We start from the raw sequence: 14,598 nt of genomic DNA, 5'->3' as shown, positions 1-14,598 counted from the left end.
GCAGTAATTCTTCACACTTATAGCCAGATTTTTTCAAGATGCCCATCTATTTTTCTGAAATATATTGTATACAAGTTTAGCAATTCTTTCTGAGAGCTTGATCACAAACCTTGATTACAGCCACACCACCAGATAATTTAGCAATTCTCTCTGAGAGCTTTCTTTGAAAGGGCAGCATTATCTGTTTTCAGCAAGGTCTTTTTTATCTGAAGAATTCTTTCCTGAATTTCAGCTTTGGTAGCTGAGTCAGCAACTATGGTTGTTGAATTACTTGTTATGGTAACTTTTCGTGCAATGCCAAGTTGATCCGAGGTTACACTTCCGAGTGTCAGCCCAAAATCACCAGAGAGAAAATCAGCACCTGATGGTTTTGGTATGGCATGAATTACACAGCATATCAGATGCAATGACCTTCCTATGATAGTCATATGAGAACAGAATACAATCTTGCGCAAGCATCCAAGTAAAGAATTTATTATTTGTAGTGCATAAAAAGTAATTATAATTTTTTTAATTGAGGCCTCGGTAATCATCAAAGGATTTTACAATCTTAACAAAGCATCCACGTAAAACATTTATTGTTTCTAGTGCATGAAAGAGAGTAATAGTTCTTATAATTGAGGAGAGTAACGATTCTTATATCTGAGACCTAGGTAATTATCAAAGGATATCTTAATTAACATGATATACTCAAAAGTTTATGCACCTGCAAGGGTCATACACAAACATATAAGAACATCCAATGCACACATAGGAAGGCTCGCATATGTAACACAAACCCAACTCACGAGGAAGATAAATAATTCATTAACTGATATGTCAATATATTTCAATATAGCACAACTTAGAATAACCAATTTAAGTTGGAAAGAAAGATGCAAGTTCACCTGTCATAAGAGCAATGTCTTGCAACAATGCTTTCTTTCGATATCCAAATCCAGGGCATTTGACAACAGCAACATTGAGCAAACCTTTCATTTTGTTCAACACTAGTGTTTCCAAAACCGGCTTCGAGATATCCTCAGCAATGATTAACAATGGGACACTGAGTTGGGTAGTCTTCTCCAACACAGGAACTATTTCTTGGACATTTGCAATCTTCTGATCCGTTACAAGGACTTTGGCCTTGTCAAACTCCACCAAAGATTTTTCCTGGTTTTCTGTGATGAAATTGGGGTGACATAATAACCCTTTGTCAAACTGCAGAGAAAGAACACCAAACTTAACTGGAAATGAAAACATACATACTTCATAAACAGAGAAAAAGTTTGAAAAATTTATCCACTCATAGGAGGCAGAGTGTTTACAAAGTATTTTGCTACCCTGTTACTGAAAAAACAAAATAGTTAACCTGGAAAGTACAAAGATCAGAAGCTCAACCAACCTATATATTTACAGATAATGGATGGTTTAAACCATTCAGACTATGACTAATGATATACATAAAATCATAAACTTCTAACATAAACTTTGATGTAATGCCAATTTTCCAGTGATTTATCTGACAGGATTTTTCAAACCATAATGAGAACTAGCAGCTTAATCACCTTCATTCCTTCTTCTATTATCACAAATGTATCAGAGGTTGAAGATGATTCAAGAGAGATACTCCATCAGAAGCCAATCTTCTCTTCATAGTTTCAGCAATTAGGTTCCCAACAAATTCATCATTTCCAGCAGAAATTGAAGCGACCGGCTGCAAGGAGAAGAAATTCTAGATTGTTGTTTCCAAGTAAATGATGGTTTTGAACAAAGTTTAAATAAAGATGGCAAATAGAGACCTTTTTATATCATCCTTCCTTCTTACTGGAAAACTATTCTTCTTTCAACACTTTGACAGCCATATCCATTCTTTCTTTACAAAAAACAGGGTTAGCCCCAAAAGTGACTGCCATCATCCCTGTTTTGATCATTTCACGAGCCAAATAATAGCCAGTAGTAGTGCCATCTCCAGCCATATCATTCATTTTACTTAGCAACCTGCAATAAGTCACTTCAATATCACATTTATCATCGATCAACATCAAATAACACATCAACAAAACATTAAGGAAGAGGATAAGTAGCAACCATGAATGACCTCTTGGATTAAATTGCTCCAATATTCTCCATTGAATCCGGAAGCTCTATTGCACGAGCTATTGTAACACCATCATTTACTACTTTTAGCGTCTTTGAATCCGAAAGAACAACATTACGACCTGCATAGTTTCACATCTTACTGACTTAACACCGTCACCATCAATAAAGACTGACAATTTACTATACAATAAAACAAAAATGATATTTTTCTCTCAGAATTAGTCCCTCTTATGGTTGCACAAGGAATTATTTAAGTAGTAGTTTTATTATTTGAACAATAACAATTACAAATGTGTCGTCTTGTAAAACTTAAGCTTGAAGGACCAAAATTTAAAAAACAAAGAAAAATATCCATACAAAACATGGAAAAGAAGCAGAACTCAGTTTACCTTTAGGCCCTAAAGTGAGAGAAACAGCATCAGCAAGCTTATCAATTCCTGCCTGCAAGGCTTCTCTACAATCTTTACCAAAAGACATCTTCTTTCGACCTGCTCTTACCACTAATTTATTCACTACTTGATGGTTTCTCCATATCCCACTTGCCCTTTTGTTTCCACCAAGACTCTGCAACAATATTCCATGTTTACGCATCAAAATCAAAACACTCAGACACCCACATATCCGCGAACACAGACACAAATACAGACATAGAGATAGATGGTGAGAGCGAGATGCTTACAGTCTACAGAGAATAGGGGTTGTTGAGGGAAGGCAAGAGGTTTGGAGATAAAGAAGGAGAAGGACATTTTTCTGCTCGTTTGTTGATTGAGCACGTTGTTGGCTTTGAGAATTTAGAGGGGCTTTAGAGCGCATCGGGACGACTGGCTCTGTTCGGACATGTGGATTTAGGAGACATGTCACGGTGCCTCCTAAATATTATATTTATTCCAAATTATATTTTCAAATAATAATATATCCAAAAAAACTTGAGCTCGAGCTTCTTTTCATATATAATTAATGTTTTTAGTTGAATTTTTTTTTCTTATTCTTTCCTGTTATAATAGTTTCCAACTTGTTTTGAAATCCAAGATAAACTAATTTCTGGATTTAATTTTAATAAATCCATCCATAGATGTATTCACAAAATTACTCATGGCAAATCCCAACACAAAGATTATAATTCTTTTTGGCATGGTTTTTATAAATTGATTTAATTTATTTTTTTAACTTTTGAGTCAAAAGTAAAGTTATAAATATTGTTAGTTAGAAACAATTTTATGGCTTCAATCAAAACGTTATCACTAAAGGAGTCGAGTTTTAATTTAATAAAAAGTCAACTTCTAAAGTATATACACTTCTAATTGATTTGAGCGAATTATTACCAAACACACTTCTAATTTATTTCCTGTTAGAATCCGATGATGCCGCTTTTTCCCAACTCTTTGAATCATAGACGAGTTAATTATAAAAAATAATTTTAGGATTACGACTATTTTTCGCGGATCATGTTAAACAGAGGCTAGTTAATAGATAGAGATGAATTCTACAAACAAAATAAAATCAGTTCGAAGAAGTGCCAAGAACGCTCCTAATCTCCTTAATTTCTAACCATCAGCAAACGACATGAATTTCATGTGAAACTAAATCCTGCTCAAGACCAAAGTATAAATGTATGCAGGGAACGTAATTGAAAAAATGTAAAGCTTCTTTTTGACCATCCAATAATAATAGTCATAACATGAGAAGAAAACTATTTTTTTTCTTGAGACATGAAAACTAGAAAACCCTAATAATAATAAATAAAATAAATAAATCTTTATATTTGTTATTAATCAGAACCTTCAAAAATAAAAAAATCATAACTATGTGGAGACACATAATTAAGATGTTTAAATTTTATTTATGAAGTTTTGTTTTTATTAAAAGATTGTTACTATAAAAAAAATAGAAAACTTTAATAATACCGAAAAAAGTATTAGCCATGGTTTTGCACTTTAGCATTGCCCCCTAATTGCACCTTTATGGTTTTAAATTATAGAAAACTTCGATATAAATGTCATTCCAATATTGTTTCTATTAAAAAATAACAAAAGCATAACAGACCAAAGAAAGGAAGAATTAGGATATAACAAAAGCATTAACCACGTGAATGTTGTTCCACATGTTGAATATACTCAGCCAAGCACACGTCTGCAGCAGTGATACAATGAAGATGCTGCACTGGGAAGAACTGCAGCAGTGATACAATGAAGATGTTGCACTGGGAAGAAACTACTCATGCTCACGCTACTGCACTGACAAGCAAGAACACGTTGAAGCTGATATGCTCAGCATGGCAGGCAGTTATATTCAGTTATATTCAGTTGTATTCAGTTATATTCTGTTACAAAAGGTTGTTATTTACAACTAATTCTGTTATTTACACTGAAGCTACACTATAAATATTGTATCAAATTATTCAATGAATACGAAGAATTCAGTTTATAATTCCATTTTCAATATGGTATCAGAGCAAACTCTCTGATTTTTTTTTCCGCGCTCTCAAATTTCTTCATCTTCTTCATCCCCTTTTCTGCATTCTTTCTCTTTCATTTTCTGGCAATGGCTGGAACTACCTTAGAAATAGATCCTTCCAATCCTTTCTTTCTGCATCATGGTGACAGTCCTGGAGCCATGATCGTTTCAAAGCAGCTCAATGGTGAAAATTACAACTCATGGAAGAGGGCAATGATGATGGCTTTATCAGCCAAGAACAAACTCCATTTCGTCAATGATACTCTGCCTAAACCATCCAATCTGTCTGATACTCAAGGATTGGCATGGACTCGCTGCAACAACATGGTTCTCTCATGGTTGTTGAACTCTGTTTCAACAGAGATTGCCAACAGCATTATCTACATAGATGATGCATCTGACATTTGGAGCGATCTTCAGGAAAGATTCTCTCAGCACAATGGACCACGCATTTTTCAACTTCGAAAATCCATTTCATGTCTGTCACAGGACAATCATTCTGTAAGTGCATATTTTACTGCTATGAAAGGTTTATGGGATGAATTGGGAAATCATCAACCAATTCCTACATGCACATGTGGAGCATTGAAGACTATTCTATCATATCATCATCAGCAACATGTTTATCAATTTCTCATGGGATTGAACGAGAATTTTTCACATATTCGAGGACAAATTTTGCTGATTGATCCACTGCCATCCATCAACAAAGTTTTTTCACTTATTGTTCAAGAGGAGAGGCAACGAATGATTTCATCTTCTAGCACTTCTTTCAATCCAAACACCACTGCTTTACTTACTAGGTCAATACCTCCAACTCGTTTTGCTGGAAACCGACCTTCTTATCCCGCAAAGATCGATCTTATATGCTCTCACTGTGGGTGTTTCTGGCCATACTGTCGAAAAGTGCTACAGACTTCATGGATTTTCCACCTGGTTACAAGTTAGCAACCAAAGGAAAGAATGCACCTCACAATGTCAATCAAGTTTCTGAAACCACTGCCCCTCAGCTACCTATTACCTATGCACAATGTCAGCAACTCATGGAGATGCTCAAACCATCCATCTTAGAAGTTGAATCTTCTGTCAATCAAGTTTCATCATCTGCCAGTCCAGAATCAGACATCCTTACTCAAGGTGATACTTCACTCACTATGAAACGTGCAGGTACTCCTTCCCCTATACCTCAACTATGTACTCTAACTCCAACACATTCTGTTTTTGCATCTGCCTTGTCAATCACTCAATCAACTCCTCTCACAAATTCCATTAAAGCTCCTTGGATAATTGATACTGGAGCTACAGATCATATGATCTGTTTCACATCCTTTTACACACAAATCACTTCTGTTGTTTCTAAAACAGTAAGATTGCCTAATGGAGAACATGCTTCAGTTACTCACATCGGTACCATTAAAATTTCAGACTCCTTTATCTTAACAGACGTGCTTTGTATTCCTTCTTTTTCTTTCAATTTAATATCAATCAGCAAGCTGATTAACACCTTACAGTGCTGTGTCATTTTCTTACCCCAATTCTGTTTTGTCCAGACCATTACAAGTTGGAGAACGATTGGTGTGGGTAAAGAAGCTGGAGGTTTATATCATTTGCAACAAATTCCAGTTTCTGCTTTATCTAGAACTTCTATGTTTTTCAATCCTGTTTCACCCATGTTTCAGCCTCCACTCACTAATCTAGCCCCTGTTAGTTTCTTTGTTCATTCTGTAAACAATAGTCTATGGCATTACAGATTAGGCCACCCTTCTGATTTTCCCTTGAAATTACTCTCTCATGTAATCCCTCAAGTGTTACATGAATCTAATACAACTTGCAGCATTTGCCCATTGGCTAAACAGCACCGTTTATCTTTTCCTCACAGCCTTACGACTTCAGCAAAACCATTTGATCTCATTCACTGTGATCTTTGGGGTCCCTTTTCTACTAAGTCCATTAGTGGTTCTTCATATTTCCTAACTATTGTCGATGATCACAGCATATTCACCTGGATCCATCTTTTAGACAATAAGTCTCAAACCAGCACTCATATTCAATCCTTTTTTTTCTATGGTTGAGACACAATTCAATACCACAATCAAGTCCCTCCGATCAGATAATGGTGTTGAATTTCATATGAGCCAATTCTATGCATCAAAGGGTGTCATTCATCAACTAAGCTGTGTTGAGACACCTCAGCAAAACTCCACTGTTGAACGCAAACATCAATACATTTTGAACGTTGCTAGATCACTTCGATTTCAATATCATTTATCCTTACCATTCCGGGGAGATTGTGTGCTTACTGCAGTACATCTAATCAACCGCATTCCCACTCCAGTCTTACACAACAAATCACCTTATGAAGCTTTGTTCCATTCTCGTCCATCATCTTCTCATTTGAAGGTGTTTGGTTGCCTCTGCTATGCCACTACCTTACTTAGACATAGACACAAATTCGATCCTAGAGCTAAACCATGTATATTTCTTGGATATCCTTCTCACATCAAGGGATACAAACTCTATGATTTACATCAACATACTGTTTTTGTCTCCCGCAATGTCATATTCCATGAAACCATCTTTCCTTTTGCACTCACACACCCTTCTTCTTCTACTGATTCTGTTCTTCCCTTACCTTTCCCCCTGCCTGAATCAGTTGCTCCTTTCACTGATCCAATGCCTTCCAATTCTTCTATTTGCCAATCTGTTCCTCCCTCTTCCTCCAATTCTGACTTAGCACCACTTATACCATCCCCTTCTGAGCTCATTTCTCAGCCGGGCAGGAGATCTTCTAGGATAAAACACAAACCTGGATATTTGCATGACTATCATTGTCATGTTGCCACCCTCTTTGCACCTGCACCTTCCTCTTCAGCTTCAGGTATTCCTTACACTCTTTCATCCGTACTTTCATATTCTCATCTTTCTCCTGCTCAGAAATATTTTCAGCCTTTCTGTCTTCTGCTCTTACTGAGCCTACTTCCTATATACTCAAGCTATCCGTAGTTAGGAATGGTGTGAGGCTATGGATACTGAAATCAAAGCTCTTGAATTGAATAACACCTGGACTGTTGTTGATCTTCCTGCATCTAAACACACTATTGGCTGCAAATGGGTTTATAAAGTCAAGTTGAAATCTGATGGCACTTTGGAGAGGTATAAAGCTAGACTTGTTGCAAAGGGGTATAATCAATGTGAAGGATTGGACTATTATGATACTTTCTCTCCTGTGGCTAAGCTCACCACTGTCAGAACCCTTTTAGCCGTTGCTGCTGTCAAACAATGTCATCTTCATCAATTGGACATGAACAATGCTTTCCTTCATGGTGATTTAGATGAAGAAGTATACATGACATTGCCACCTGGTTTTGCTAAAATGGGGGGGGTCCAAGGTTTGCAGATTACATAAATCACTTTATGGTTTAAAACAATCTTCACGACAATGGTTTGCTAAATTTTCTTCTGCCTTGATTGAATTTGGTTTTGTGCAGTCCAAGGCTGATTACACTTTGTTCACTCGATCTTTGACAGATTCATTTATTGCTATATTAGTTTATGTTGATGATATAGTTGTGGCCAGTGATAATTCAGCTGTTGTTTCCATATTCATTCACATGCTTAACGACAGGTTTAAGCTTAAAGACCTTGGTCAGTTGAAGTATTTTCTGGGGTTAGAAATAGCTCGCAGTGAGCTTGGGATTTCTGTTTGTCAACGCAAATATGCCTTGGACATACTTGAGACTATTGGCTTGTTGGCTTCCAAACCGGCCAAAGTTCCTATGGATCCTAATGTGAAATTCTCTAAAGACTCTGGCCAACTATTAGCCGATCCTACTCCCTACAGACGCCTTATTGGAAGATTGCTCTATCTCACTCTCAGTAGACCTGATCTTTCTTTTGCTGTTCAGGTCTTAAGTCAATATATGGACAAGCCATGAGCTCCTCATCTGGATGCAGCCACTTAGGTTCTAAGATATATTAAAACCTCTCCAGCTCAGGGCATGTTCTTTCCAGTTGCTTCTAACCTACAATTGAAAGCATTTTGTGATTCAGACTGGGCTGGTTGCTTGGATTCTCGCCGCTCAGTCACAGGCTATTGTGTATTTTTGGACAATTCTTTGATTTCGTGGAAATCCAAGAAACAAACCACAGTCTCTCGTTCTTCTGCTGAAGCCGAGTACAGGGCCATGGCTTCCACTTGCTGTGAACTTGTATGGCTTCGAAATCTTCTCACTGACCTACACGTCCCACTCCAGCCTACTCTTCTCTATTGTGATAGTAAAGCTGCTCTTCACATTGCTGCCAATCCTGTTTTCCATGAGCGTACCAAACACATTGACATTGATTGTCATATGGTTCGTGAGAAAATTCAATCTGGTGTTCTTCACACTTTTCATGTATCTTCTCAAAACCAGTTGGCTGACATTTTTACAAAAGCTCTTGGTCCCTCTCTGTTTCATCCCTTACTATCCAAGCTGAGTGTTCATAACATTTATTCTCCCTGACATGTTCATGACTCTCATCTTGAGGGGGTGTGTTGAATATACTCAGCCAAGCACATGTCTGCAGCAGTGATACAATGAAGATACTACACTGGGAAGAACTGCAGCAGTGATACAATGAAGATGCTGCACTGGGAAGAAACTACTCATGCTCACGCTACTGCACTGACAAGCAAGAACACGTTGAAGCTGATATGCTCAGCATGGCAGGCAGTTATATTCAGTTGTATTCAGTTATATTCTGTTACAAAAGGTTGTTATTTACAGCTAATTCTGTTATTTACACTGAAGCTACACTATAAATATTGTATCAAATTATTCAATGAATACGAAGAATTCAGTTTATAATTCCATTTTCAATACCACACTCGAAATTTCATGGGAAACATCACCGTAGGTCCATAGCTGAAGCCCGAAGACATCCAATTAAGACGCAGCTGTCTATCTTCTTAAGAAATCTTCGATCATGACCAAGACAAATGAATTCCTGCATATATATATACGTAAGCAGGGCTAATCAATTTATACATCCTCCTTAAGAAAGTAAACCACCAAGTCCATGGCTTCCCAAATCTTTCTCTTATGCACACCTTTCTTGTTTTTTTCCTTACTTGCTTATGCTTCCTTCTTTGCTTCTTTTGCTTACTCGGCTAGTACTGGAGCTGCTGAAGTAGCAAATGGAAGGAAGGAAGCGGAAGCTCTTCTAGAATGGAAAGTCAGTCTTGACAACCAAAGCCAGTCTCTCCTGTCTTCTTGGGCTGGAGACAGCCCTTGCAACTGGTTCGGAATCAGTTGCGACAAGTCTGGTAGTGTTACCAACATAAGCCTAAATAGTCTCATATTCTCTTCCTTTCCTAACTTGATTGAGCTTATCCTTCGCAACAACTCGCTCTATGGGTCCATTCCTTCACATATAGGTAACCTTATCAGACTTGACTTGTCTTTAAATAGCATTTCTGGCAGCATACCACCAGAGGTTGGAAAATTGGTATCTCTTTATATGCTTGATTTGTCAAATAACAACCTTAGTGGTGCTCTTCCTACGTCCATAGGAAACTTAAGCAACTTGTCGTATCTTTACCTTTACGGCAACGAACTCTCTGGTTTCATACCTAGGGAAGTAGGAATGCTTGAACATCTATCTGCCCTTCAGTTGCTCTATAATAATTTTGAAGGTCCAATCCCTGCTTCCATAGGAAATCTGAGATCTCTCACCAGTTTACTTTTGTCATTTAATAATCTAACTGGTACAATACCAGCATCTCTAGGCAATTTAAGAAGCTTATCTGTACTTGACCTTGCGAATAACAATCTTTTTGGTCCCATTCCTCCAGAAATGAACCTTACACATTTGTATTCGTTACAAATATTTTCTAATAGATTGTCTGGTAATCTACCACAAGATGTGTGCCTTGGTGGATTACTTTCACGGTTTGCTGCGGCGAACAATTATTTCATGGGACCTATCCCAAAAAGCTTGAAAAATTGCAGCAGCTTGGTGAGACTCAGACTTGAGAGAAACCAACTTAGTGGAAACATATCTGAAGCTTTTGGCAAACATCCCAATTTGAACTACATGGAGTTGAGTGATAATGAATTACATGGTGAACTTTCATGGAAATGGGAGCAGTTTAACAATCTGGCAGCCTTCAGAATTTTTGGAAACAAAATATCTGGAGAAATACCAGCTGCTCTTGGAAAGGCAACTCATCTACAAGCTCTTGACCTCTCGTCAAATCAACTAGCTGGGAGAATTCCAAAGGAATTGGGGAATTTAAAGTTCATTGAACTTGCACTCAACGATAACAAGCTTTCAGGTGATATTCCTTTCGATGTCGCATCGCTATCTGATCTCAAAAGGCTTGGCCTGGCCGCGAACAATTTTAGCGGAACAATTCTTAAACAGCTTGGCAAGTGCTCAAAACTGATATTCTTGAATATCAGTAAGAATAGATTGACAGTCTCTTCAAAGTCTTGATCTCAGTTGGAATTCCCTCATGGGAGGTATAGCACCGGAGCTTGGACAGATGCAGCAGCTAGTGGTATTAAACCTCTCCCATAATATGTTGTCTGGTCTAATTCCAACCAGTTTTAGTAGACTGCAAGGCCTCACTAAAGTGGATGTATCCTATAACAAGCTAGAGGGCCCCATTCCTGACATCAAAGCCTTTCGCGAGGCACCATTTGAAGCAATTCGCAACAACACCAACCTGTGTGGCAATGCAACTGGTTTGGAGGCTTGTTCTGCTCTAATGGAAAACAAAGCTGTGCACAAGAAGGGCCCCAAAGTTATCTTTTTGACAGTATTTTCTCTGCTGGGTAGTTTGTTGGGCCTGATTGTAGGTTTTCTTATCTTTTTCCAAAGCAGAAGAAAGAAAAGGTTAGTGGAAACACCACGAAGAGATGTTACCGCGAGATGGTGCCCTGGTGGGGATCTGCGCTACGAGGACATCATTGAGGCTACTGAGGAATTCGACTCCAAATATTGCATTGGTACTGGAGGGTATGGAGTTGTATACAAAGCTGTACTTCCATCAGAACAAGTCCTTGCCGTGAAGAAATTCCACCAAACACCAGAAGTTGAGATGAGCAGCTTGAAAGCTTTTAGAAGCGAGATTGATGTCTTAATGGGTATACGGCATCGGAACATTGTGAAGCTGTATGGTTTCTGCTCGCATGCCAAACACTCATTTTTGGTATATGAATTTGTGGAAAGGGGAAGTTTAAGAAAGGTACTGAACGACGAGGAACAAACAGGAAAGATGGATTGGGATAAAAGGATGAATCTTATCAAAGGCGTAGCCAATGCTTTATCCTACATGCACCATGACTGCTCCCCTCCGATTATTCATAGAGACATTTCCAGCAACAATGTTCTTTTGGATTCAGAATATGAGGCTCATGTCTCTGACTTCGGCACAGCCAGGCTCTTAATGCCTGACTCGTCCAATTGGACATCATTTGCTGGCACCTTTGGGTACACAGCTCCAGGTATGTAGTTAAGTTTCAATATCACCTTCTACAGTAGGTTAGTTTACAAAATCACTTGAAAACAAAATAGGTGCAGTAAATTATTTTGGCAAAATATAGCATGACCAGCCCCTTTTGCAGAGTTGGCATACACAATGAAAGTGGATGAGAAGTGTGATGGGAAAGCATCCTGGCGATTTGGAGTATTAACATTGGAAGTAGTGATGGGAAAGCATCCTGGCGATTTCATCTCATCTCTGATGTTTTCTGCCTCCACCTCCTCATCATCACCAACCGGTCACAATACACTCTTGAAGGATGTTTTAGACCAGCGCCTCCCACCTCCTGAAAACGACCTTGCGGACGGCGTGGCACATGTTGCAAAACTAGCGTTTGCTTGCTTGCAGACCGATCCCCAGTATCGGCCAACAATGCGACAAGTTTCTACAGAGCTTACAACTCGTTGGCCACCATTGCCAAAGCTATTCTCCACGATAGAATTGGAAGATGAACTGGTTCACCGAAATGTTATTGGCTGAATTTTTAAAGTATACTTTCCTGTCAAGGAGCCAGTAGCTCAGCTGGTAATAGAGTCCCCCTCCTCTCAAGAGGTGTTATTGTCAGTCTTGGATATTCAGTCCAAAGTCTTACATTTCGTCTATTTCTTCGCCTACTGCTTGTGTATATTAAATGCAAGAAACAGAGAGTTTTCTCATTTCGAACTTAAATTCGCCAGATGAAATATTTCGCATATTTTTAGTTTTCGTGAGCAACAATGGAAGAAATCAACATATTTTCTCCTTTGTTTTTTTTTGTTTTCCAATAAACGAAAATGAATTATAATAAGCTATTGGTTATATTTATTTTTAATTGGTAATGATAATAAGCTTCTTTCAATATAGCCATATTTAGTAATATAACTAAAAATCTTGACGATTTAATAAAAACCACTCCCATTAATTTCCACAATCAAACAAAACTTGTTCTAAAAGAAGTGGCTAATGCTTTCTATTTTTTTAAATAATTGACAAATTTTCCAAATTTGAGATTTCATAGCGAATGTCACCATTGATAGGTGAAGCCCAAAGACAAGGATTTTTTATTTTTTTTTTTCTCAAAGGAAACTTCCCTTCAAGAATGGCAAACTTCGTACAGTTGTCGTGTCATTACTATTCAAAAGGAAATTCTGGACTGAAAAAGACAACCAGAACCATAGCATCATTACCTAAGAAACTTGTCCCTGCTAATCAGATTCTTCTCGCAAGCAGGTGGCAAAACTAAATTTAATTATCTACTATTCATAAATAATAAATAATTTAATTATATTTATCATATATTTTAAAATATTGTAATATCTATTATAACTATATTTATTTATATCATCTTTATTATTTTTAAACAGAAATAGTGATATCTTTTACACATTAAAAATACCTAACTCAAATTCTATAAATTTTAATAGCTTTTTCAACTTTATAACCGGAGCTTAAGATTTTTTTATTGATTAAAATTTAAAATTGTTTATTATAAAACTAAAATAAAAAAAAGTAATAAAAAATAAATACTGTATTTATTATCCAGAATTTGAGACCATTGACTGTGACATTAGTAACCTTTGTTCTTGCATTGGTGATGGGCTTGAGGGTGAATGTGACATTAATAATTGATTAAATTGGAAAAAAAAGGACTGTTTTGTAAATGGTGCCGAAATTCAAGGGTTCAATTGCAATTTGATCCAGGGGTAAAATTAAAAAAAGGGGGATTTTCCATGATTAGGGGCCTAATTGCTAAATTTCAGAATATCAGGGGTCAAATTGAAAATAACCATTTTGGACTAAACGACGCCGTTTCGTGTCCACTATTCATCACCTTCTTCGTGGATTAATTCAGCAGAAAGGAAACTGCCTCAAACCGGTTGCAATCATGTACCACGTCTCCTACACGATGCATCTCCAAATATGCCTCACCCCCATGATCATTGTCTGGGCAGAAAGAGAGGACATTCAGAGAAAAGACCACAAAAAAGGGGGCGCCGAGCTTTCTGGACGGGGGAGAGACGGTAGAAAAAAACGAAAAAACCAGAGGAGGAGAGAACGAACAGGGGGGGTTTCGGAAGCTGAGAAAAATCACAGAAAACAGAGAGAACACAAACAGAGGAGGAAAAAAACCAGAGAACAGGGATGTAAACAGAGGACAGACGAAAACAAAAGAAAGGGAATAAAGGCCAGAGAGAAAGACCAGAACAGGTGTGACGATTCAACAGGATTAAGAACAACTGAATTTTATTCCAAGTGAATACTGTCACTTTTACAAAAGCTTTAAGTGCCAAAAAGAGTAATACAAGGTATATTTGATGATCAAATTAGTTTCAATGACTGAAAATAAATTGAAATTAAACTTGACTAGGATGAGAGCAAATTCACCCGAATTTCTCTCTTTTCACACACACAAAGTGTATTGTTCTTCTTCTCTAGTTTTTCATTCGGTTACAGTGCATTATATGCATGCAAGGTGCTCGTCCGTAATTGCAATAAAAGACTTTACAAGTTTCTTACACGTGTCTATTGACACGTTACTAATTGAAAAATGAAAC

At 37.5% G+C, this 14,598-nt stretch overlaps 1 pseudogene; it reads left to right on the top strand.

Moving 5' to 3' along the window:
• The first annotated feature begins 9,594 nt into the window (after window positions 1–9,594).
• LOC118028321 (uncharacterized) lies at window positions 9,595–12,686 on the top strand (annotated as a pseudogene).
• Window positions 12,687–14,598: the final 1,912 nt, after the last annotated feature.

Source organism: Populus alba, chromosome 15, assembly GCF_005239225.2.
Source record: "Populus alba chromosome 15, ASM523922v2, whole genome shotgun sequence".
Taxonomy (NCBI): Eukaryota; Viridiplantae; Streptophyta; class Magnoliopsida; order Malpighiales; family Salicaceae; genus Populus; species Populus alba.
The sequence above is the reverse complement of the archived record's forward strand: the minus strand, read 5'-3'. Positions and strand labels throughout refer to the sequence as shown.